The following is a 25312-nucleotide window of genomic DNA, read 5'->3' as shown; positions in this document are numbered from 1 at the left end:
CTTAGTGTCCAGCCACACAGCACAAATAACAAACTATGAATAGTTAACGCTCAGAGCCGTAGTCATGAGTGACCCATCAGCTGACACAAGGCATCATAAGCGACTGGCTGGGTAATTCTGAATGACAAACAAATTAGTAAAGATGGAAACTAGTTCATGGGTACTTCACAAATAGAAGGTGAGGCACCATGTGCCACATAAACATCCAGATCTAACTGGCCAGGTCACATAGATTCACCCACCCACTACAGCTGCCTGCAAATGTGCACAGGATTGTTTTAAAAGGAGAGGGCTCAGGCATTCTCAGTAGCCACCCCTGACAGAAAGCAACAGGCTTCAGCAGCGAAAATTTAGGTTAACATTCGGAATGATTTTTATGGGCTTGAACCCATGCAGGTTCCCACTGATTTCAATGGTTGTTGGATCAGACATTCTCAGAGCGACTTTGCCAAACAGCAAACATTTTCGATAGTCCATGCTGTAAGTGAAGAGGGGCATCCATTTCTGAGGCATGGCTCAAGTCAATGAGATCAATCCTGCCAGGACGCAGGACATGGTCTCTGAGCCCCAGGAGCTTCCCTCCCACCTGAAGCATCTGACGTGGAGCTGGTCAAAAAAAATTGAGATTTTTTTCAAAGAAAAATGGCCTTTTTCCCCTCAAAACTGACATTCCAGTGAGGAATGTTCATTTTCAACATCATTTTGGGGGTTTTGATTTAATATCCTGAGGAGCTATTCAGACGTCTACAGTAGAAGAGCTAATAGAACTGCTCTTTATGTAATCATCATCCCCTGAAATCCTGCCAGCCACAAATTGTCTGAGCTTGATTTACCTTGACTTAGCTTCAGCCTGCTTCCCCTAGCAAGACTGTGTCCCACCTCACTGTTCCATGGGCTGCTCCTCAGCCACCGCTCTCGGGGGGGATTCACCAAGCCGATGCCCTACAGCATGCTTGCTGTCCAAGGCTTTGACTTTGAGGAGGGACGGTTGTTTTCCTGCAAGTGATGGCCCTTCTTAGGAGTAAAAATCCATCTGACAAGTTGTTTCCTCTGAATTGTACAAGGAATTGTTCCCAGTGCAGGAGGCCACGTCCCCAGGGACAGGCTGGCCTCATGTTGCCAGGAGGGATCTTAAGGTGTGTTTACATTGCAGTTAGACACCAGTGGCTGGCCCTTGCCAGATGACTTGGGCTCACAGGGCTCAGGCTAAGGGGCTATTTAATTGTGGTGTAGACGTTTGAGCTTGGGCTGGAGCCTAGGTGCTAGGACCCTGAGAGGTGGGAGGGTCCCAGACCTTGGGCTGCCGCCCCAGCTGGAACATCTACACCTTCTGAGATGTAGCTGACTGAGCCATGGAGTCCCGCCTTTGCTGTGACAGTGCTGGCAGCCCCATCGGACACCTGCCTGCTCTTCCCCCACCCCCTTCGGGCTTTCCCCCATCCATGCCAGCCCCAGTGCAGGGGAACAACTGCCTGTCAATGTTTGTAAAGCTGCCACCTCTGCTGCTTTAAATCCCTCCTGAAAACTTCCCTCTGCTGGGATGCCCACAGGTCAGCCCAGCCGGGCGTTGGTTGGCCAAGTGACAGCCTGTCACTCCTGCTTTACTGCTCAGCTCTGTTGTATTGTTATCTCATCCTCCCTGGCCCCCTCCCATTCTGTTGCCTGTTTCATCCATGTAGTCCATACTGGCTGACATGTAGGCTGTGAGCTCCCGAGGTAGAGACAGTTTTCTCCGGTATTTCTGTGTACAGCACCCTGCACAATGGGGCCCTGATCCTCGACTGGATTTCTAGGTGCTACTGCAATACAAATCATCATCACACATGAGACTCAAGCCTGGCATTTGCACAACAGATTGTGTCTGAATCCACCTCCAAACAACACTGATGTTCCCATTCGGCTCCCTGCCAGCTGACCCGGTGATGGCACTGAGGAAGGCTATGCTCCAATCTGTGTGCTCATAGCCAGCCGAGGAAATGAAACTCAAGGGAAATGAAGCATAGAACCTAGGTGGCTGGGATGAAGATCTACCAGGATGGAGGAGGCAGCTACAAAGGTGCTGTCATACCAAAAGGCCATTCACTGTGTACAGGACTCCTGGGTTCCAATCCCAGCTCTGCCACTGACCCCTGTGATATACATAAACTCATGTCACTTCTCTGTGCTATGTGTAAAATGGGTCTAACAATGCGGCTCGGTTGGTCAATGCCAGGAAAGTGCTTGACATTTTTGCATCCTATTGGCAGTGCGCTGTGACAGGAAGGAGGCTCTGCTTGGAGTTGCTGGGGGGAGAGCTGAACGTTGTGAGGGAGCCATTCATGCTGAAAGAGCAACGGGAAGAGCAGTGATCATGGTAACAAGTCACCCAGATGGCCCAGGCCCTCTTCCTCCTGATCCCTGAGACTCAGTGAGACCACTGCAGTGTGGTGAGTTAGGGACACATGTCACATGGCTGTCGCTAAAGGCAGGGGGTTCTGCTGATGGGGCCATGAGTGATCTCAGTCTGACTTGTATTGTGTACATGCCGAGGGCAGTGAATGTGCGAGAGGGTGTCTCGAGCAGAGCACCAGCTCCAGTTGCATTAAACACAGATGTTTCATCTTCCTTCCTTTTTGCAGTATAACCTTCTCCCTTCAGTCCACCTGCCAGCGGCTAGGACTCAGCATGCAGATGGTAATAACACTAGCAGAACCTGGCATCCCATAGCAGGGCAGAGGCTGAGCTGACCATGTATAAAATGTTGCCATGTACAAATGGAAAGAGTTGCTTGGATTTGCACAGGCCACGTCTGTGCCAACTTCGAACATGTTTTACAACTGACCTGCAAAGAATGTGTGTCAGCAAGGAGGATCTGCAGCCCTGCAGAGCATAAAATACAGCTGTGTTGTTTAATAGCATCTCATCAACCAGATCGGAATAACAGGCGAAGAAGATCTAAGGGAGATAATTCTACTGAGTGTGTTAGAAGGAACAGCTCCGCTACCTTCGCCAGTGGAAGATTCTTATAAATTCACTCTGCCTGCCATCATTCTGCAAAGGGTCAGGAGATGTACTGACAAAAGCAGTATGCAAATACTTCAGAACTTGGCCACACGCTAAGCAAACCCTCTGGATAGCTTCACAAGCAGATTAAAATGCCAGATCAGCCCACAGTGGTGCACGTTCAATACGCTTACTAATTTATTAAGTTTATTCTTAGCAGGCTTGTAGACCGCAGAAAGTTAAATTTCTCAGTGACAAACGGTCGGATCATTGGGCTGCACAAAGTGTCAATGCTGTGGTCAGATGGCCCTGGGGAATGCAGTGCGGAAGAACACATACCAGGAATCTCATAGCTCAGGAGAAGACCCCTTGTAAAAAAATCTCTATAGATTTATTAACAGGACCAACAACACCTTTACATCCCCCAGAGCAAGTGTTTTTGGCATGTAAATCCTAGCTTCGTCCACGGTGATGCTGCCTCACAGTCTGATCCTCAGCAACCCGTATTCTTTTATAACGGTTCTTACTGTACTCTGTGGGCTAATTACTGTAAGCGCTAGCCCATGACATACTCTCTATATACAAATAATCCACCTTCTGGCCACAAGTGTCTTTAGTATTAACCTATTTCTTGCCTTAGCAATGATAGAAATGCACTGCCATTCACTGCAGTAGGAGCTGCACTTGCTTATACCAGGGGCTGAATATAATCCCACACACACCCCGAAAGAACACCCAATCAGTGTATGTTACACTAATATAACCCTCACACCCTCAAAGAATACCCAGTCAGTGTATGTTACACTAATATAACCCTCACACCCTGACAGAACACCCAGTCAGTGTATGTTACACTAATATAACCCTCACACCCTGACAGAACACCCAGTCAGTGTATGTTACACTAATACAGAGGTTTCTAAACTTTTTGCCTGCACAACTCCATTTTAATGAAGTATTTCCTGCCAGGAGCCCAGACAGCCTGGAGGACGCCATTTTGAAGAGCAAAATGGCGTCCTCCACGCAGCATGATATTTTACACTGTACATGCGAGACTGAGCTGTGAGGAGGAAAAAGATGTCCTCCGCACACTAGGGGTTTTCGCGACCCCTTCTGCTGATGACACAGCCCCATTTGGGGTAACAACTGACAGCATGGGAACTGCTGCACTAATATAACCCACACATCCCAACAGAATACCCAATCAGTGTGTGTTACTCTAATATCATCCACACATCCCCATAGAACACCCTATCAGTGTGTGTTATACCTAGGTTATGTCAACACTAGAAATGGTAGTGTAAACACTTACTACAGCAACGGAAGGGGTTCTTCTGGCGCTGTAATAAATCCACGTCTCTGAGAGGTGGTAACTAGGTCAACAGAAGAATTATTCCATCGAGCTAATGGGTGTCTACACTGGGGCTTAGGCTGGCTTAATTACATAGCACAGGGCTTTAAATTTTTCACAGCCCTGAGCAATGTAGTTGAGCTGACCTAACTTTCTAGTGTAGAGCAGCCCTATTATAACCCACACACCCTGGTAAAACACCCAGTCAGTGTATGTTACACTAATACAACCCAAACACCTGGTAGAATATGCAATCAGTGTAGTTTACACTGATATAACCCGCACAACTGAACACCCTGTCAGTGTATGTTACACTGATTGTGCACACCCAGATTATACCACTGCGCCTCTCACAGCCACATGCACAGGTATTCTGACCTTGCACTGTTCAGGTAACCATTCACTGTTCGCGTCACTGCTACATTTCTCATCTCTCTCGGCCCTAACCCTCTGACTCTCAAACCCTGGTTAGTGCTCCTTGTAACCTGACAGTAAACTCCCGTCTTTGGTGTGTCAGAAGAGAATTCATCCTGCCGATGGCAATGCTCTACAGTGATCCAACAGGAGAGTGTAGTAGTGTTTGGCTCCCATCCCCGCGGTGGAGTTTGAATCCCATCCCCACCACCAACCTTCCCTGCCAGATGGGTTATTGAAACACTTCAGTAATGGGCAGCTTCCGGCTGTATCCCTGGAGAGGCCACTCAGACCCCATCCCCACAGCATATGGGAACTGGATAGCACATGGCATGAGGCATGCTCTTCCGACGCAGCCTACATAGGTGCAGCCCGCTGTATGTGGTCTGGCCAGGGCTTAGTTTCCAGGGGTCAGCCCTGCTCTGCTGCTGAAAGCCATTTCTGATCGTTCAAAGTAGGAATGAAAAGGTTGTTGTTGTTACTAGATGTTTCTATGCTGGTATCAGGGCCCTGTGTGGCTGTACACTGGGCAAACATGGACAAGAGCCAATTCCTGCCCCGAGGGACTGCATGTTCAGCCAGCTTGACTGCTTATTGCTGTGATCTATGAGGCTGGAGACACGCTTGGACATGGCCTCCTTTGTCATTACTTGTTCCATTGTGTTTTTAAAGAGAGGGGGCTAACCGCTCTAAAAGTTGAGCTCAGTAAGGCACCCGCACTCGAGGGGGTGTCAATGGCCCTGTTAACTCTGACCATTCTTGTGGACGTTGAATAAAAAAGCGTGTTTGAATGTAGGCTTGAACCCACCTTACCAAATAGTCCTATAGAATTCAATAGCGATTAAACCAATAGGGTCCGATTGTTAGGATGCCTGAAGAATACTGGATATATGGTAATGCCTGTATATGAATCAATGGTACAGACTCATGGAGTGACTGTGAAGCACTGATCAACCCCTCTCCAAAGGGTATCGCAGAACAACAGGGGCATGAGAGAAAGGTGATGAGAGTGATTGTGGGCCTGGGGAAACTCTCCTATGGAGAGAGATTGCAAAGATTGGGATTTTTTACTTTAGAGAGGAGTCGCATCAGAAGGAGCCTGATAAAAATGCCTAAAATACTAAGTGGTCTAGAGAAGATAAAGCAGGGACTTCTGCATTCCCTGGCCCAACTCAAGAACATTGGGACAGTCAATGCAGTTTGAAGGGCGGTAAATTCAAACCTGAAAAGGGATTTACATTTTCACACATGGCCCAGTTAGGCTGCGGAACTCACTGCCACAGGAAATTGATGAGGCCAAGAACTTAGCGAGATTGAAAAAAAGGATCCAGAGTTATCCCCACTAATGATTACCAGCTTTGTGGAAGGGTAGTAAACCTGTCTCAGGGCTTCAGCCAGTGTCTCATTATTAGAGACGACGATAAGACCTAACAAGAGGGAAGATTACCCCGCATCTGCTCCAGCAGGATTCTTACAGCTTCCTCTTCAGCATCTCATCGTGGCTACTGTCAGCGGCAGGATACTGGGCCGGATGAACCTGGGATCCAATGCCGCCAAGCAATGCATGGGTTCCTGTAGAAATTACCCCAAAATGGAAAGAATACAGCAGAGATCTCCTTCCTAACAGAATCCTACAGTGGGATTCCATTTTCCATTAAATTCTATAGGGTGTTTCAAAGAACCTATATAGCGGTGATCATTTCTGTGGGGATTTCTCATAAGGGCAATCCTGTGAAGAGAGGAATACCTGCTGTACACAACCCTTGGTCTCCTATAGGTGGTGCACGTGAGCATGCATGGTGTGGACTTCTGAAAACCCTGCCTGAGAGCCTGACATGAGCCCGATCCAAATCGCTCTGTGCTGGGTCTGGAGATTGGGCTGGGACTTGTTGGGACAGCTCCCCAGCACGCCTGGCTTTACTTGCACTCAGCTCTGGGGATGTTTGTGAAGCATCTGAGAAAGGGGCAGCCATGGGCACATTGAAATGCCATTCACCATCCACAAAGACACTTGCAACCACGCTTGCTCCCTGCTAACCCAGCCCGAGGGACATAAAACGATACTCAGAGGAGTGCAGCTGTCACTGCAGGGCCAGGGGTGGGGGCACTGTTATGGTACAGTAGTGAGAACACACGGGCACAGGCCTTGGGGCAGTTTTGTTCAGTATTAATCAGGGCAGCATTTAGTGGTAGCTCTTTGGAGCAGGGATGGCAAGCTCTGGGAGGGATGCATAGGGGCTGTTTGCTCAGCAGCAATGACAGACGGAGGGTTTCGCAGTGATAGAACAAAGCAGGGCAGCTGGAGCTGGAGCTCATCGTAACGTGCCTGTTACAGCATTTGGGGGGGTCTCTGGGGAGATATAACTCAGCCCCACCTCAAAAAGTGCAAATAATGAAGTCAAGCCCTTCCTTATAACACTGGGTAGGAAAGGACTTTCTCAGGAACATTGCCTGAGCTGCAAATGGGTCCCACGTGGCAATGAGACGCTGAACTGTTATTAGGACGAGGAGGACTTGTGGCACCTTAGAGACTAACAAATTTATTTGAGCATAAGGTTTCGTGGGCTAAAACCCACTTCATCGGATGCATGGAGTGGAAAATACAGTAGGAAGATATATCTATACGCAGAGAACATGAAAAAATGGGTGTTGCCATACCCACTATAACGAGAGTGATCAGTTAAGGTGAGCTATTACCAGCAGGAGAAAAAAAACTTTTTGTAGTGATTCATCACTAAGGTGCCACAAGGACTCCTCGTTCTTTTTGCTGATACAGACTAACACAGCTACCACTCTGCAACCTGAACTGTTATTGTTACTGACCCTAGAAAATTAGCAAGGCAGCAAAAGCTGCTGTGGGTCTGAGCAAGTTAAATTCCACACACTGTCCATCACTGGCTAGGCTGCGGTCAAAGCCCTGTGAAATCACTGACTCCCCATGGCTGTGTTTGCTGGGAGGGGATCTAGGAGCACAGTGCTGGCTGAGAGCTCTGCATCAGCACCAGGGCATCTTCCCAGTCCTGCTCTTCAGCTTCTGTGAGTTTAGAGAAGGAGCTACAAATTGGTCTGCTGATCCATTGGGGGTAATATTCAGGAACATAGCCCTTTTGCTGTTCACTCATTGTCTGCAGTGTCTGTGGGAGCATTTGCTGTTTGTAAGTATTTGCCAAGTAGTTGGCTGACCAGATTTCAACCTGTGGGTTGTTAGTAACCTGTTTCCTTTGGCTGTTTGCTCTTTGCTTTCACTCTGTATGGTTGGTCCCCTACATCATATAGCATCGTTTGGGTTCCCTGTTTGGCCGATTGACCCATAGAGAATAACACACTTCCTTGCATGAATTTCCGGACAAATACTCCTTCTGCTAAAATCCATGAAATGTTTAGGATTCAGGAATATTTTCATAAGTACCCAGCAGCTGCCTGAATCATCACCAGTAACAAGCCATGTGATCCCACAAATCAACCAGGGACTTGTATCAGCAGAAAGATCCACAAATCAGCTGTTTAATATTTGACTAAAACTAGTTTGGGTATTCCTGATGACACCAGCAACAGACACCTCCCACAGACAGAGAGTCCTGCTCCTTCATTGGCTCTGCCCTTAGTCAGCTGCACCAAACAGACTCCAGCAGGTGAATCAAGAAGAGACTGATTTTCAGCTCTAAAATATGTGACAGGACAGCTGTGCTGTCATTTCCAAATGTACACACACACACACACTCGCATACATAGACAGATGGAAAGTATTCTATTAATGGCTGCAGCTCCTACACAGGGTTAAAAAAAAAAGCTTTCCCAGTCAGTTCATATTTAGATGCATCTTCATTGGACTTTTAAATTCCAAGAGCATCACCTAAAATCTACAAAACAAAACCCAATACCCCTTTCCTCCCTCCAAAAGTAAGGCCTTACTTCCATCTGGAGGCATTTCCATGTGTGAGAAGTATAGAGAACACATGCTTTGATTAATTAATAACTATTATTCCTCCTGACCCTGAACAATTAGCAAAGCTCTCTATTGCTGTTTATCTCAAAATAGGATCCACCTAGGAAGTAAAGACAGTAAGAAAATGGTGCACATCATGTGAAACACTTTGTCTGAGGATCTATAGATCAGCTAAATTCCACTCCCTGAGAATTAAAACAGCTATATGAAATGATTGTTACTCACATAGGCAAGAACCTCTCATAATTTGCACCTGGAGAAAACCTCTTTCTCCCTCCCAACCTAGCTAAAAAGAACGGGCAAAGGTAACACCTTACTTTCCTGTGCAAAGTGGCCTATTGCACATTGTGAATAGATCAGGAGATGTGGGAGGAGGGTGAAGCTGTGCATTAACTAAATGAGAAATAACTTGCTCATGAGATGGAAGGTCAAATAAGGCAAACCGCCTGTTACCCCCAGAAATCCAAACCACATTTCTTCACCCCAAATTATAAACTGTACATTTGTTTGCCTTGTAAATCAAATACACCATGAATAATCCTGTTTAGATTATAATTAGAAACTGCATGTTTGTTTGCTTTGTAAATCAGATCCACATCTCTCTATAGGTGGGTAATGTCTCTTTCTCTGGTATAAACTGTAAATAACATGCAATGCTTATCTGCAATCACAGAATGTATGAATTATGTCCATCAAATTTGGAAGATTGTAAGGGATTTTGTTGATCATTCTAAATAGCTGTGGTACTCTAGAAGTACTAGGAATTGTGTTGCATAATGAAGAAGGACTGTTGAAAGATATAAACTAGCACAGGACTTTGGATTATTAAAAGAAATTGTTCAAAGGGGGGAAAGTCCAGTTAATAATGTGGGCTAATATTGAAATACAAACCTTGAAAAGGACCAAAGATAAAAGGCCTCCGATAATAAAAGGCCTGAAGACATTTGTTATACACCAACACCATCTACTGCATCAGTTGGAAGCAGCAGAGAAATTGTGAAAGTTGAGCATTCAGTTGGCACATGCCCAGTAGAAATCAGAGAGTGGCCTCCTCCAAGGAACCTGAGAAACAGGGCATATAAAACTGAGGTCACAATGTGGGACCCCAGAGTTGACTGAACACATAAGGAAGCTGCAGCACCCCCAGGGTGATGGATGCCTGGACTAGCTGTGTGGAAAGGACTCTCACTGTATCCCAGGGTTAACAGGTCAGAAGAGGTGAGATTTCATTTCAAAGATTGGTATTTCTACTTCTATTCTTTAATATAAATAATTGTAGGTTACCTGGCTGAGTCTGTACTCTGTACTGAGGCCTCAGGTAACCATATTTTAGATTTAAACTAATGCTATATGCATGCCTTCCATTATAGGGCCAAGCAAATTGGCATCAGAGAGATCTGAACCATACCTTTAAGCAATTGCTTTTGATATTCTAAACTGCTCCCTTTTGGACCATATCATCCCCAAACTTTTAAAAGTCCCTTACAGCCAAGTACATCTGTACTCTTTGGAGAAGGGTGATCAATGTATTGCTGAAGAACTGATGATCTTAAGTAATGTAATAAGAAATATTGATGATTTGCGTTGTTTCTTGGTGAAACTGCTGAGCCGTCAACCCTAGTCTTTGACAGTTGCTTGTAAGGCTGTATTGGTGTGTTCAGTACATGCCTAGAACATTGGTTGTGTCTGCACCTAAGTAGTGAACTGTTGATTGTATATTGATGTGGTTCTGGGTAAATTAATAAATTCTTAACTGGAACCAAGTGTCCTGATTTGAGAAATACTGTTCAAGTTAAAAGCTGACCTGAAAATAACCTAGTATAAATTAGTACCCTAATGCTCCCTGGGCTCAGTGAAACAGGGTTATCCTATTCATTCAAACTCTGTATTGGCTATACCACTCAGCAAATTGGCAAATCTAGTTTGTTAAATTTCAGCATTAAAATCTAATTGGCACCCAGGAAAATTAATAAAATTACCCTCCGTTCATGCTTGCATATGCATTAGTGCTTCAGGACTGCTGGGGTGCACCAAAGCTAGCACCACGTTGACATGTCCCCCATCAAGCCCAGTATCTCAGTTATGAAACACAAAAGTACCAGGGCCCTCGGAGTCCTTATCAGCAGTTATATTGGTGTGTGGTTTTCAGGGCACATTGTTCTGAGTGCCACTGACTGGTATTGGCCACCATGGCCTTCTAGGGCTGGTGGCTCTTGGGTGACACTCCACCTGACATGCCTTATGAGTCTACTGGGTAGAAATGCTTAGCCGGAGGATTCGGTGTAAAACCTACCCAGTACTAGCAGTGGAATATGTGGGATGGACTGAATGGCCTATGGGACGCCTGAAAAAGGACATAACATCAGGCTAAAACAAATGCTGAACGTAGCTGAAGCTGCTGGACTAAAATTAATAGAGAAAGTCCTATGCCAATGTGAGGGTTGCCATCTTGGCCAATACACCAGGCATTGAACCAATGCATCCCAGAACTAAAGCATGAGCTGTACAGCTTGGCTAGAAAGGGGGCTCTAGAAACACAACTGTAACAGACTCCCATCCTCTTCAGATTGGCACAGATTTGTAACACACACTGAACAGTGGCTTACACCAGCACACACCCAGTTAGGGCTCTCAGGGCATGTGGCTGGTGAAGGGGGGAAGAGGTCAAAACCAGAGCAAGTCAAAGCAGGAATGGCAATGCCACTGTCTACCAGTGTATCGCAGCTGCTGCTTCCTCAGACTGATACCAGTTGGGAACAAATCAACCCCTGGCCTTTTCTTTTTCTGAGCTGCTTAGAGCAGATCGTGTGATGCTGGGACCTAGCCCCAGGGGTGCTACTGAGGGTTTACAGAACCTATGGACCGCGAGGGCATTTTATGACCAACCGAAGTCTATTCCCATCTCAGCAGATGCCCCCAGCTATTTCATGGAGTGTGTTCCTGCAGTTACATGGAGGTGCCTGTGAGCAAAGGACGTGCTGCTCCAGCGAGATGGCTGTCAGGTGCCAAGATCACACCCAACTGCATAGAATGTCTGGCAAACATCTGGATGTGTGAGAGATTCACTAGATATTTGCAGGGTCTGGATAATGTCAAGCCAGTGACAGATTAGAAGACGCTTGTGCTGTTAATACATATAAAGGCCGAGGCAAGATTCTCCTTAAAGGTCAGAGAATGTTTGTTATACCTAATGCAGAACATGCCACAGTGGCTGAGCTCTTGTCAAGGAACTAGGAGAGCCCCCAGGTTCTCCAGGGGTTCAGCATATTGTAGAAGCCCCTCTGGGGGCATGTCAAGAATTCTGGCAGCTTCCCTGCAGAAATCAGAACAGATTCCAACAGCCACTTAAAATTGATGCACAGCTGCACCCAGCTACCAGGTTACAAGCTGGGGGTGGCCCAGTTACTCCTGAGGGTCCCACCTTCAGCCTGTAACTTCCATGCAGTGAAAGGGAGCTCTCCAAAGCTGGATGCCTGAGCCATGGGGCAGTCCCACTGGAATTCCACACTGCCTGTGGGGCTCTATACACAGGCAGGACACCAGGGCCCTGCAGAATGGCAGGGGCAAGCCTGAATGTGGGTATGGGGACGGGGCAGGGAGGACAACGCAAGGTGGAATCAGATGGGAGACATGCAAAAGGAGCATAGACACCTCAAAGAACCCATCGGGCCCACTGCACCACCCCAGAGGCCTCAAGTGTGATGAGCATTGGTGTAGGTGAAACAAAGGGACGCTCCTTTCAGGGAGTCACGGACCTTTTCTCTCTGATCCCTCCCTGCTGAGCAAGCCCCAGGCTAAGTCAGCCACGTGACTGGTAGCCTCCGAAACAAACACTCCCAAGCCTGTGAGATGCAGAAAGATTTTGAGCATATCACTCCCAGCCCACCCAGCCCAGAGTGTAGGCCAGGGTGCTTCGAGACAGCGACCATCCACAGGCCCTTCTACTGAACTGTAGGGCAGCCAGTGCTGCCAGCCATGGAGGTGAGTCTCCATCCTTCTGGACTCTGCTTGATGGACACGAGGCTGAGAGACCCCAATGGGCTGCAGTGTTCTCCTGAATGCTAAGTGTTCACCACAGCCCAGCTTCAGTGAGATGTGGCTTGGCTGCTCCAGTGTTCCCCTCACCCTGCCTCTGCCAAGGAAATAGTTCCATGGAGTTAGGGAGATCAACCCCATGGCACCTTCTATCTATCCCCTCGGTCCGTCCATGGGCAGGCACTTGGTGTGCTCTCCCTGAGGAGAGAACAACTCCTGGGTTAGCCAGTGGCCCTGCGAGAGGGGTGGTAGAGGCTCCAGCCCAGCAGCAGCTGGAGACAGGAACAATCTCTCCTGGACCTGCAGGGGCATGCGAGCCAGAGCAGCCCTGATGCCCACTGGGAAGGGGGATGCTTGCACTTCCTCTCTCTTCCTTGGAACCAGGGTTCATACCCTGAGCACTCCTGACATTTGTGGGGCACAAAGGCTGAGACTAGCCCTTGTGCAGGGACTCCAGGCTGGGCCAGTCCCCCCACCAGCCCAGTGCATATGCAGGGTGCTCTGCTTCATGGATAACAAACTCTGCTATTGGCTGGTCAATGGCATGTGCCTGGTGAGACTAGTGCCCATGCCATGATGGTAAAGCACAGAGTCCCCCATGCTGAAAGAGGAATCTTTCCAATCAAGACTGAGTTGGTTTTGAGAATTGGGCCTTAGATCCCCGCTACCCCCTCGAGGGTAGCATCTCCACTGGGCAGGGGACTGTCTCCGTGGGACGGATCTTTATGAGCAGCCCATTGTATAATCAGCTTGTCCAGTCCAAGTTCCGACGGGACTGGGGCCTTGCTGGGAGGAGGCCTGGGACTCACCTGCCACAGAGAACGAGTGAACAGCCCCATTCCAGGACTGTCACATTTACAGACACTGCTAATCCCTGGCAGGAAGCAGGAAACCCCTTGCTGGCAGCAGATAAACCCAGTGCCTCTGCATCTCAAGACACCCAAACTAGCAGAGTGTATTTTTCGTTTAGTTTGTGGCAAAAATCAACAAAAGAGAGAAAATGCGTAGCTCGGGAAGACACACTGGCCTGGGCTCATTGTCCATTGAGCGCAACATGGCCTCAGCTAGGACGGTGCTGGTACATGTGGGCTGGGCAAGGCCACAGGTTGGGAATGGGAGGGGCAGTTACTAGGTGTGATGTTATCTGATTAAACTATGACCATGTAGATCGTTGTTGCTGCCACTGTTCTATAATTGCAACAAATCTTGTACAAAGTGTGTCAAGTAAGGTGTCTATGGAAAGATTATGATTTGCTGAATATGATATGCATACAAATAGCAAAATATCATTTTTGTATTTGAAGTTATGAGTATTGGCTCTATACCTGTATTTCAAATATGTTTGCTCCTGTGGTAGCGCCCACAAAGTATTTAGCCTGCACATCTTGAAGGGACTGTTCAAGTTAAAGGGCCCATTAAAGAATGCTTAATTCACAATAGAAGATGCGTATCAACACTAAATGGACTTTCCTGCTGTGACTAAGGGAAATCGTGCATGGACATGTGACTTGCCCATGTTACTCCAAACACACTCTTGCTACCTGTAATTTTCCACAAGCTGTGCTGAGGGCTTTGTTTGAAACAATGGGTTTTCCTCCTCATGGCAGAAGATATAAAAGGTGCTGGAAACATCTCCATTTTGCCTCTTTCCTGCTCGAGCCTCTTTCCTGCTCAAACCTCTGGACTATGAACTTATACTAATGGGAGCATTCTAATCAAAGGACTGAGGACCTTCCAATAATTTGGAAGCAACCAGAGTCTTGACTTAAGACAGCAGTTTATTCCATCACTGCTACAAGCCTGAACCAAGAACTTTGCAATTATTGTATGTATTTGATTCCTTTAACAAATTTTAACTCTCTCACCTTTTTCTTTCTTTTTATAAATAAACCTTTTGATTTTAGATATTAAAGGATTGGCAACAGCATGATTATTGGGTAAGAGCTGAGTTGTATATTGACCTGGGTATGTGGTTGGTCCTTTGGGATCAGAAGAACCTTTTATTTGATGAAATTGGTTTTAAAAAACCACTCATCTTTAAATCTAGTTTCAGAGGAACAGCCGTGTTAGTCTGTATTCGCAAAAAGAAAAGGAGGACTTGTGGCACCTTAGAGACTAACCAATTTATTTGAGCATGAGCTTTCGTGAGCTACAGCTCACTTCATCAGATGTTTACCGTGGAAACTGCAGCAGACTTTTCCACGGTAAACATCTGATGAAGTGAGCTGTAGCTCACGAAAGCTCATGCTCAAATAAATTGGTTAGTCTCTAAGGTGCCACAAGTCCTCCTTTTCTTTTTTTAAATCTAGTGTTTTTGGTAGTGATAGAAGGACTAGAAACTGCTTTTTGTCAGCCAGTGTGGTGAAACGGAAGTTTACTTTTGTTACTGGTTTGGTATATCTTATGGGAAAATAACCACCAGTTTCAGGGGTGTCTGCCCTATTTCTCAGCAGTTTGGCCTCAATTTGGTATTCTCAGTTGTGGCCCACGAAGGCATGGTTACACTAGGCGCATGTTACTATTGCCCGAGATGTTATGGGCTGAGAAGGTAAATCTTAGATTCCAAGGCCAGAAGGAACCACCATGATCATTGAGTGTGACCCCTTGTGGGTCCCAGGCCAGAGAACTACCCCACAACCATTTCCAGAGCAGATCTTTTAGAAAAGTATCCCAGCTTGATTTAAAAACTGTCAAGGATGGAGAATCCACCACAACCCATGGTAAATCATTCCATTGGTTAGTTACTGTCGTTATTAACAATTTACACCTTATTTCCAGTCTCATTTCCAGTCTAGCTTCACATTCCACCCATTGGATCATGTTAGACCTTTGTCTGCTAAAGTGAAGTGCCCATTATTAAATATTTGTTCCCCATGTAGGTACTTACAGACTGTGATCACGACATCCCTTAACCTTCTCTTTGTTAAAGTAAATAGATTGAACTTTTTGTGTCAATCACTATAAGGTGTGTTCAGAGTTTTGTCACCATAAGGCAAGCTTCATAATACTTTAATTATTGTTGTGGATCTTCCCTGACCCCTCTCTAATTTACCAACATCCTCATTGAATTGTGGCCACCAGAACAGGACACAGGATTCCAGCAGCAGTCACACCAGTGCCAAATACAGAGGTAAAATAATCTTCTCTACTCCTACTTAAGATTCATAGCTATTTAGGTCAGAAGGGACCATTATGATCATCTAGTCTGACCTCCTGCACAACGCAGGCCACAGAATTTCACCACCACTCCTGCAAAAAACCTCACACCTATATCTGTGCTATTGAAGTCCTCAAATCGTAGTTTAAAGACTTCAAGGAGCAGAGAATCCTCCAGCAAGTGACCCATGCCCCATGCTACAGAGGAAGGCGAAAAACCTCCAGGGCCTCTTCCAATCTGCCCTGGAGGAAAATTCCTTCCCGACCCCAAATATGGCGATCAGCTAAACCCTGAGCATATGGGCAAGATTCATCAGCCAGATACTACAGAAAATTCTTTCCTGAGTAACTCAGATCCCACCCCATCTAATATCCCATCACAGGCCATTGGGCCTATTTACCATGAATATTTAATTACCAAAACCATGTTTATTCCTGTATATGCATCCCAAGATCACATTAGTTCTTTTGGCCACAGTGTTGCACTAAGAACTCATGTTCTTTTCACTCTGAACTGGAGCTTTTGAGCCATGTGCAGAGCACCATGATGTGCCCCCCAGAGAATGAGCCCCGTGTAGTATGGAGAGGGGCAGACTGACGATTAACCCCTCCATACTACGTACAATCACGTGGGCATGGAGAAGAGCCCAAGAGCCACCCACTGGTGTGGCTCCATCGCAGGTTCATGGAATCACCCCAAAGCTTCAGACACTCCCTCAAAGAGCAGGAGCAACGACTAATACATGTTGTCAACTCAGCAGCCGGCTGCTGTTGGATATGTGGGAGATGAGGAAGGCCAGGAGTCATAAGAACATTAGAATGGCCATACTGGGTCAGACCAAAGGTCCATCCAGCACAGTATCCTGTCTGCTGACAGTGGCCAATGAACCTAATAGGTAATGATCAAGTGATCTCTCTCCTGCCATCCCTCTCCACCCTCTGTCAAACAGAGGCTAGGGACACCATTCCTTATCCATCCTGGCTAATATTCTGTCACTGCAGGGCCAGATACACAAACCCATAGTCATGAGCACCTACCTAAAGGCTGTGCAGTAGCTGAGAGGCATTTAGGGCTTCCCAGAACATGAGATACCCACCTAGCTGGCAGAGCAATGAAAGAGGTGTATGGGGGCCAGGACCCGCTTTTGGCTCCTGACCAGATAAATGAGGGGGAGCTGAGCGAGTGAGTGGCATTGTGACCTGGTGTACAGGGCAATGCCACTCAAATTTGGGTTGGCCAAGCAGGTGACCTGGGTCCTCTCTTTAGCAAAATTCTGGTTGTGCCCCAGCTATTTGGAGAAGTCTCCCGTGAAGAGTGCTCAGCTCCACAGCTGCTATGGCACGGTGGATTCCTCATGCTCTCCATGTTTGCCAGCAGGAGGACACTGATGTACACAGATGCAGCGTTTAGAGTCAATGTCTACAGCGTGCTTTGGAAGGCTTCTCTCATGCTGCTGAGAGCGCCGGCCATCAGTGCTGCAGTGCCACCTTCTGGGCAGCAGCCCAGCTTGCCCGCTAGGTGGCAGTAATTCCTGCAATACTCTGGCTCACCTGGCTGCCCTTGCTAGAGCCTTGATAGCTGGACCAAATACCCAGCCTCCAAACACTGGGTGAAACTGAAGCTAAGGATCCTGGGCCAGCCTCCAGGGCCAGCTTTCCACTCTGAGTTGTGCACACTGTATCTCCAGGCCACAACGCCCCTCCAGACCCACCCTCCTAACCTAACGAACCTCTGTGTCTGGCAGGGCAAGATCACAAGAATTAATGACTGAAATTGTGAGCTCTCTGGGGCAGGGACCACTCTTCTGTATGGTGTTTGCACAGCTCCTAGCACAACGGGTCCCCACCCAGGAACTCGGCGGTGCTACCGTCATCCAGATACTAACTGATAATAACCAGAAGAACCAGCAAGTGTCTACAGGGCCTCCCTCTAAGGACAAAAGACTAACACAACTTGACTCAGTGATGGAGTTTCTTCCTACCCGTTTGCTAACATATTTACCAAGGTCCACAGGGGGCGAGGCTCGATGGATCTTCATGTGTCTCACTCTGTAACTTGGTTACTCTCCAATGACAGACAACAAAGCCAAGAAATAAAGCAGGTACATTCTGAAAATACGGGGGCGCCAAACACTGTGTGAATCACTTCCAGCTGCAGCTTGTTCCCTAACGACACATTTGCCGTAGGGGAGAGGGAGTCTAAGTTTAGTGCCTTGACCTTGTGAGCAGGCTGGGCCATGATGTGGGACCAGGCCAGGGAAACTCACTTGGGGAGCACACAGTAATACAACGTTTCCTGAGCTCCTGGGCCCCACCTGCTGCAGAGTCCAATCACTGCTTTTCTAGAGCTGGTAAAAGGTGCTGGATTAACAGACCCTGACGAATGAAGCCTCCTGTTTAGCCACAGAAGTGGTGGGGGCAGCGTCTGGCCAGTCCAGAGCTCCTCTTCCAGGGCCCATCCTGGCCTTGGTTCCTGCGGACGTGGGGCCAATTAGGGCCAGTTGTCAGGGTGTGGACACAAGAAAACTCTTAGAGATGAATCTCATCCAAGCCCCAGCACTCCTCCACACTGCAATCCCCTTTGGCCTCAATGTCAGCAGCCCTCAAAATATTGTTACTAACATCATCTCCCTGACCCATCGCTCTGAGTCCCGCTCCCCCGCTTCCAGTATGTCCAGGGGCTCTGCCTTTTCAGCTGCATCAGATACAAACCCTACCTCCTTCCCGCCAAAGCCCTCCACAGCTTAGCCTGCCCTCCCTAGCCAACCTGTTATCTCACTCCAAGGTCAGATCCCTTCAGCCCACCCCTGACACTTCCCTGCATCATCCACATCTCTGCTTCCCCCACAAGCCCCTTTAGAATTCCTGCCTGCCAGGCTGCCCTGTACACACAGAAAAAACTCCCAGCCCCAATCCATAATGCCCCCTGGTCTCCTGCAAGTTGCTCCTCAGAACTCCCCCTGCCATGGTGCACACAGGAAAGTGAGTTGCAGTGTATTTTAATACAGCCAAGTGCCTGGTCATACTTTTAAGAACCAGAAATAAGTCATGCTTACAGGATGGGGGACTGTATCCTGGAAAACAGTGACTGTGCAAGGGACTGAGGGGTCATGGCAGAAACATGAGCTGCCAGTGCCATGCTGTGGTTAAGAGGATTAATGCGATCCTTGGATGTATAAGCAGAGGAATATTGACCGGCGCAAGCAGGTGATGTTACCTCTGTCCACGACATTTGTAAGACCACTGCTGGACACTGTGTCCAGCTCTAGTGCCCACACTGCAAAACTGGAAAGGGTGGAAAAAAGAGCGACAGGAACAATTTGAGACTTGGAAACGCTGCCTTACAGTGGCTGTCTAAAAAAGCTCAAGCTCTAGTTTGTCCACAAGAAGAGTAAGAGGTGACATGATCACTGCCTATTATTATCAGGGGGAGAAGCTGGTAGCAGCACTATCATCTAAGGCAGAACAAGCTCCAACAGCTGGAAGTTGAAACTGGCCAAATTAAAACAAGAAGTAAAGCACTACTGGTTAATAGGGAGAGTAACTAGGACGAGGGACATGGTCGATTCTCTGTCCCTTGGAGTCTTTACTGGGTGTCCCTGAAAAGCTCTGTTCTAGCTCACTCAATAGGCTTACGGCAGGAATCTCTAGGTGGGTACAATGACCTGTGTTATGCAGGAGGTCACACTAGATGAGTGCAATGGTCCCTTCTGGCCTGAAAGTCAATGGACCGGAGAATGGCCGGGCAGGTGGCCGACTGTGCTCATTGCTCCTTGTTTGCTAAGAACTGCACAATCCCTTGATCCATGTTACCCCACATCTCCCTCCTCAGCTGGTTTGTTTTCCTCATCCTCCTTTTACATTCTGACTTTCAGCTCTTTGGGGCAGGAACTGTCATCTTCGATACATTTGTACAGTGCTTAGCACAGGGGTGGGCAAACTTTTTGGCCCAAGGGCCACATCTGGGAATAGAAATTGTATGGCTGGCCATGAATATTCACAAAGTTGGGGTTGGGGTGAGGGCTCTGGTTGGGGGTGCGGGATCCAGGGTGGGGCCAGAAATGAAGACTTCAGGGTGCGCGAGGGAGCTCCGGGCTGGGGCAGGGGTTTGGGGCATGGGCGGAGGGGTAAGGGCTCCAGCTGGGGGTGTGGGCTGTGGATGAGAGATTTGGGGTGCAGGAGGGTGCTCTGAGCTGGGATTCAGGTGTTTGGAGGGTAGGAGGGGGATCAGGGCTGGGGCAGGGGGTTGGGGTGTGTGAGGAGGACCAGGGGTGCAGGCTCTGGGCGGCACTTACCTCAAGCAGCTCCCGGAAGCAGTGGCATGTCCCTTCTCCAGCTCCTACATGGAGACAGCCAGATGGCACTGCATGCTGTCCTGTCTTCAGGCACCGCCTCTGCAGCTCCCATTGGCCGTGGTTCCCAGCCAATGGGAGCTGCTGAGGCGAAGCTTGGGGCGGGAGCAGCATGCAGAATGGAGCCCCTTAGCTGCCCCAACACGTAGAAGCTGGAGGGAGGCCATACCATTGCTTCCGGGATCCACGTGGAGCGACCCCCCAACCCTGCTCCCCGGCTGGAGCGCCGGAGCGGGGCAAGCCCCAGGCCCCGCTCCCCAGCGGGAGCTCAAGGGCTAGCTTAAAACGGCTGGCAGACCGGATCTGGCCCACAGGCCATAGTTTGCCCACCCCTGGCCTAGCACAATGGGGCCTCAGCCTGGCTAGCTTCGAGCTGCTACTGTGATAGAAATGTGGAAGAAAGGGGACTATATTTCACAGAGGCTACCAACTAGCTGTCAGTAAGAACTTGCTGTCATTACCAACCCAGGCTGGGCTTGAACCAGCAATGTGTCCACCTCTTGGTACTGGCACTCATCACTGCACTAGCCAAGCGCTATGGCACGGTGAAGGGCTCCGGAATGTACTATCAATCATGGGAGCCATCCGGCCCTTAGAATGTAATTAATCAATACACCAGGTATATTAGTTATATGTTTTGTGAGATTTTTGTGGCAAAAATGTGATTTTTTTTTCTCTATTTTTACACAAATCCAGCAAAATGTTAGTGTTGCCCCTTGAGAGACCTTTCCTGGGTGGAACAAAGTCAGATATTTTTAGTTACCTATTGTCAGCCGCAGAACAAAGCCATAACTAAGATATTTTGTCTCTTACAGTTAGGGTGACCACACAGCAAGTGTGAAAAATTGGGACAGGGGGTGGGGGGTAATAGGAGCCTATATACGAAAAAGACCCCAAAATTCGGACTGTTCCTATAAAATTGGGACATCTGGTCACCCTACTTACCGGTACATTTAAATGTGAGCATCAGACAAGTCTATCTACGGTAACATATGGCTGTCTATTTGTGTGGCGCAAAGGAGGGTAGCTATAGCCCATATACACCACGCAAGACCCACAACAGCCTTCCTCATTGCACTGAACCACCATCCCCATTAGAACGTGGGGCAAGGCCGCAGTAGCAGAGATGCTGGCATGTGGCTGCAGAGTACCAGACGTTCACGTCGCCTTTGGGCTAGGAGACATATAGGCATTTGCAGGAGAATACTGTTAATCACAACCTGGGAAGAACCCTCCTTTTCTGGCAGGTGTTTGAACACGGAGGTAACTGAGATGATAGGAGCTTTCTTAGCAGACTGGGGAAAGCTGATCTGCAGCCAGAGGGGCTCTAGGGCAGTTGAATGCATGACACTCAACACCCAAATCCAGCCAAACACTAGTCCCTTCTCCTCACAGTGTGGTGAAGCCATTAGAAGACAGGGACGGGGTGGGTGCTTGTGGGAGCTATAATTTTGTGGGAGCTATAGCTATAATGTATATATTATATATACATATATTATAGCTATAATTTTGTGGGAGCACCTCAAAATTCGTCTGAGCACCCCTGTAACCACCCCTCCCAGCACAAAGGTCAAACGCTGGGCAGACGTAAGGATGGCATGGCATGGTATTGCCCCCCTTACTGCAGCTAGTGGCAGTGCTGCCTTCACAGCTGGGCAGCCTCCACTTTCCACTCTGCCTTCAGGAGTGCTGCACTCACAGCCCCATCCACATTGCCTTTGCTCCACAATTTACCCTTTGCAAAATGTAACTACGTAATTGCTGCTGAGATGGGGCTTCCACAAGGATTGCCCTGGATTGCCCACAACCTAGGTCGTCCAATTTGGCACCTGGGAGGGAGTGGTCTCTGTATGTTTTTGTCCTGAACAAGGGAGACCAATAGTTTTGTCAACCAGGCTTTTGCAATACATTTTAAAAAAGAAAAGAGACAAAGCAGCTCCTAAATGCAGTGGATTTCTGAGAGCTGTGTTCTAAGAGTTTGTGGGATGCATGTGTGAGTCACGGAGATCTTTCAGCATGTGTAACCTGAGGAACAACCCCTCCAAGTTTAACAGAGACGTGACATGATACTGCTGTCAAACCAGCAAGAAGAGGAATAAAAGTGTGGGGCCAGCCCCCTTCCAGTGTCCATCACACACAGACCAAACCTCTGGGAGGGTCATTTTCTGAACAACCTGCACAGTGGAGCGACGGGGGATTAAATTAACTTTCCTACCAGCCTTTAGACAGCTGTAACAAAGCAAAGGCCAGACTCCTGTAAGACCCCACATGGATTTGCATCATCATCTTTCTTTTACAAACCCAGCTACTGAGTCCCTTCAATGTTTCATTCAATGCAAGTTCTTGAAGGTCGGAGGGATGTGTCTGGGACTTTTATTTAGCCAGCTCTTTAACTTTGCAAAATACCATTTATTCTCTATTCCAAATTACTGCCAAGTGTGGATGCACTTCATCCAGCATGCACCAGGTGCACTGGCCAGCAAAGCTGTCTCTGGAATAACCAAATATTAAATAACACAGAGAAATAAGAGTTCTCTCTCTTTCTATTTCTCTACCCCTATAGAACCAGTCACCACACTATTCAGGCAATATGCATACAGATAACCACCCAAGCATGAGAGAAAGCAACTCGAAGAACAAAAAGATGATTAAGTATGAAACATAAATTACCTGCAGACTTCTCAGCTGAGCTACAACTTCTTGGCCGAGGTGCTGGAACTGTGACTCCTCGCTTTCTCCGAGGCTTATGGCCGCTTTTATAGAGGAGCAGTGAATAGTTTTTTTAAAACTTGAAGCAGAGTAAGAACCGGTTTAAAATAGAGTGAAAGAAGCTGGTGTGGGTGGAATTAGACAAACTCTGGAAGCTGCTTTTCCAACGATTAATTAACTTCTTGCAGCCCACAGTGCAGGCGAGGGGATGTCGAGGGCTCACCTGGCGCAGGTTCTCCGCTGCTGGAGGGGGGCTGTCTGAGTGGCCTGTACCTTGCTGAACCACCTCACCAGGTGAGGGATGGGGAAAGCATCCAACCTTGCAGGGAAAACAACAGAGTCTGTGTTATTAGACGCAAGGGGCACATGCACCATGCACAACAAATTGCAGCGTCAGAGCTGTAATTCCCCCCCCGAACAGTGCACTGCGATAGCCACCCCCTGAGCACGAGAGGCTCCCAGCGCCCCACCAGTGGCAATACAGTCACGCTGGGGCAGCATCCAAGGAGCAGTCACAGCTCTCCTGACTCGGGAAGAGTTAAGGAAGAGGAGGAGCCTCCTCTCCAAGGGCTCAGATAACAGCAGTAGCTGCAGCATTCCCTTCAGATGTGCAGCAAGCCCACCAGAGAAGGCTGCCTGGCTGGCACTGGGCTGCTCTTTCCTTGCCGGCTATATTATGGGTCTAGTTCTTGATTTAATTTCCAAATCAGTCTCGATTTGCCTTTAATCCAAATAGCTCCAGCTGTCACTGCCCCAGACCCTCCTCAATTTCCACCCTGAATCCCCCTCAGATTGCACCGGGATCTTGTAAGCAAACTGCTTTGGAGTCACAGGGTGCAGCTTTACACCCTCGAGTCTGCTTCTACTATAAACCCGCCCGCTCTCACTCAGGAGCTTTCCCTACTTACGGCTTCAGTTTGTGCAGGGGCTGGCAGACACATCCCCGCCCCCATCTGCTTTAGAGCCTCTTGCAAAAGTGTGTTCACCCCTATCAGTGCTGTGCTAAGGGAAGCAGCCTTTGCCACCTGCTGTGCCCTGTAACCAAGGTATGGTGGGGTACGGTGCAGCGTGGTTACTGGTCCCGTTCTGTCTCACACTGGGGAGGTGAGTGAATGGGATGGGGTTAGATCCTAATCGGGGCAGAATGACCACAGCTGGCAGCAGGGCCAGCCCCACGACCAGCCTTCAGCTCTGGGAGCTCACTGCATTGCAGGTGGCTTCTTGAGTGCCTGGCTTGGAGACCCAACTACTGACCAACAACCAGCCCACTCAGCACAGGAGTGTGGGACACTAAAGGAGACACAACCCACAGTCAGATCTGCACCTGGCCCTTCCTGGAGGGGAAGTCAGCAGCACAATGGGTCTCTTAGGAGACAGCCAAGGGCACATGCAATGAAGGAAACCGATGATAGTCCTGCCAGTGCTAAGGGATCCGTCTTGGCTGCACCAGGGTTAAGCCTCACCTCACACACTAGCCAGCGAAAGCTGGTTTCAGCCTCATCTAGCTGAGGCCAGGATCCCTTGCCCTTGACAGCCAGGATCCAGGCCTGGCCAGAAGCAGTTCTACTGGCACTGATGGATGATCTCCCTCATGGAAGGACAGACAGCGGTCATACCCCTGTTCACAGCCTGCTGGATCTCGCTGCAGCATTTGGCAGTGCTGAGTAGTGGAGCACAAGCTATTCCACACTGCCAAGGAAGGAGGCAGTGGCTCAGGGTTTCACTGGAATGGAGAGAGTCCTTCCTGAGGGGCACACCCAAGGGCAGCAATGGGAAACGGCACCTCTGCTGCTAGACTCCTCTCTTATGGGGCCCCACCAGGATCAGTTCTCTCTCTGGTCCTAGTCAACATCTACAGGCAGCCAGGAGAACTGGGGAGACCCAGGTGCCAGCAGCATGCAGAGCACATATAGTCCTGCCCATTGCTCACCACAGCCACAGTCGCTGCAGGGAGCCATCCATGAAAAGCACTCTGTGTTAGATAATCCAGGCTCACCCAGGACATTGTGCTACATGTTAAATGTAAAAATCTATCCTAAGGCACCAGTGAGCACCCCACTATGGGACTGTAGCAAATCCCTCCCTGGGGGAGTGTGGCAGGTGGATCAAGACGATGTGCATCCTGGTTACCCAGCAGTGCCCCGGGGCACTGGAGAAAAGTATAAGAACAGCCACACTGGGTCAGACCAGTGGTCCATTCAGCCCAGTAGCCTGTCTTCTGGCAATGCCAGGTGCTTCAGAGGGAACGAACAGAAGAGGGCAAACACTGAGTCATCCATTCCCTGTCATCCACTCTGGCAGTCAGAGGTTTAGGGATACCAGGAGCATGGGGTTGCATCTTTGACCATCTTAGTTAATAGCCATTAA

The 25312-nt window shown here is 48.4% G+C and overlaps 1 protein-coding gene across 1 annotated transcript in view; it reads right to left on the bottom strand.

Moving 5' to 3' along the window:
- Nucleotides 1-23464, bottom strand: part of MYOCD (myocardin) — a 471633-nt gene extending 448169 nt beyond the window's left edge. The window contains exon 1 of the mRNA XM_078848423.1: nucleotides 22907-23464. The gene's annotated coding sequence lies outside the window, so the exon portion shown is untranslated. The remainder of the gene's footprint in view (nucleotides 1-22906) is intronic.
- Between the last annotated feature and the right edge of the window lie 1848 nt (nucleotides 23465-25312).

Source organism: Lepidochelys kempii, chromosome 14, assembly GCF_965140285.1.
Source record: "Lepidochelys kempii isolate rLepKem1 chromosome 14, rLepKem1.hap1, whole genome shotgun sequence".
NCBI classification, from domain to species: domain Eukaryota; kingdom Metazoa; phylum Chordata; order Testudines; family Cheloniidae; genus Lepidochelys; species Lepidochelys kempii.
The sequence above is the reverse complement of the archived record's forward strand: the minus strand, read 5'-3'. Positions and strand labels throughout refer to the sequence as shown.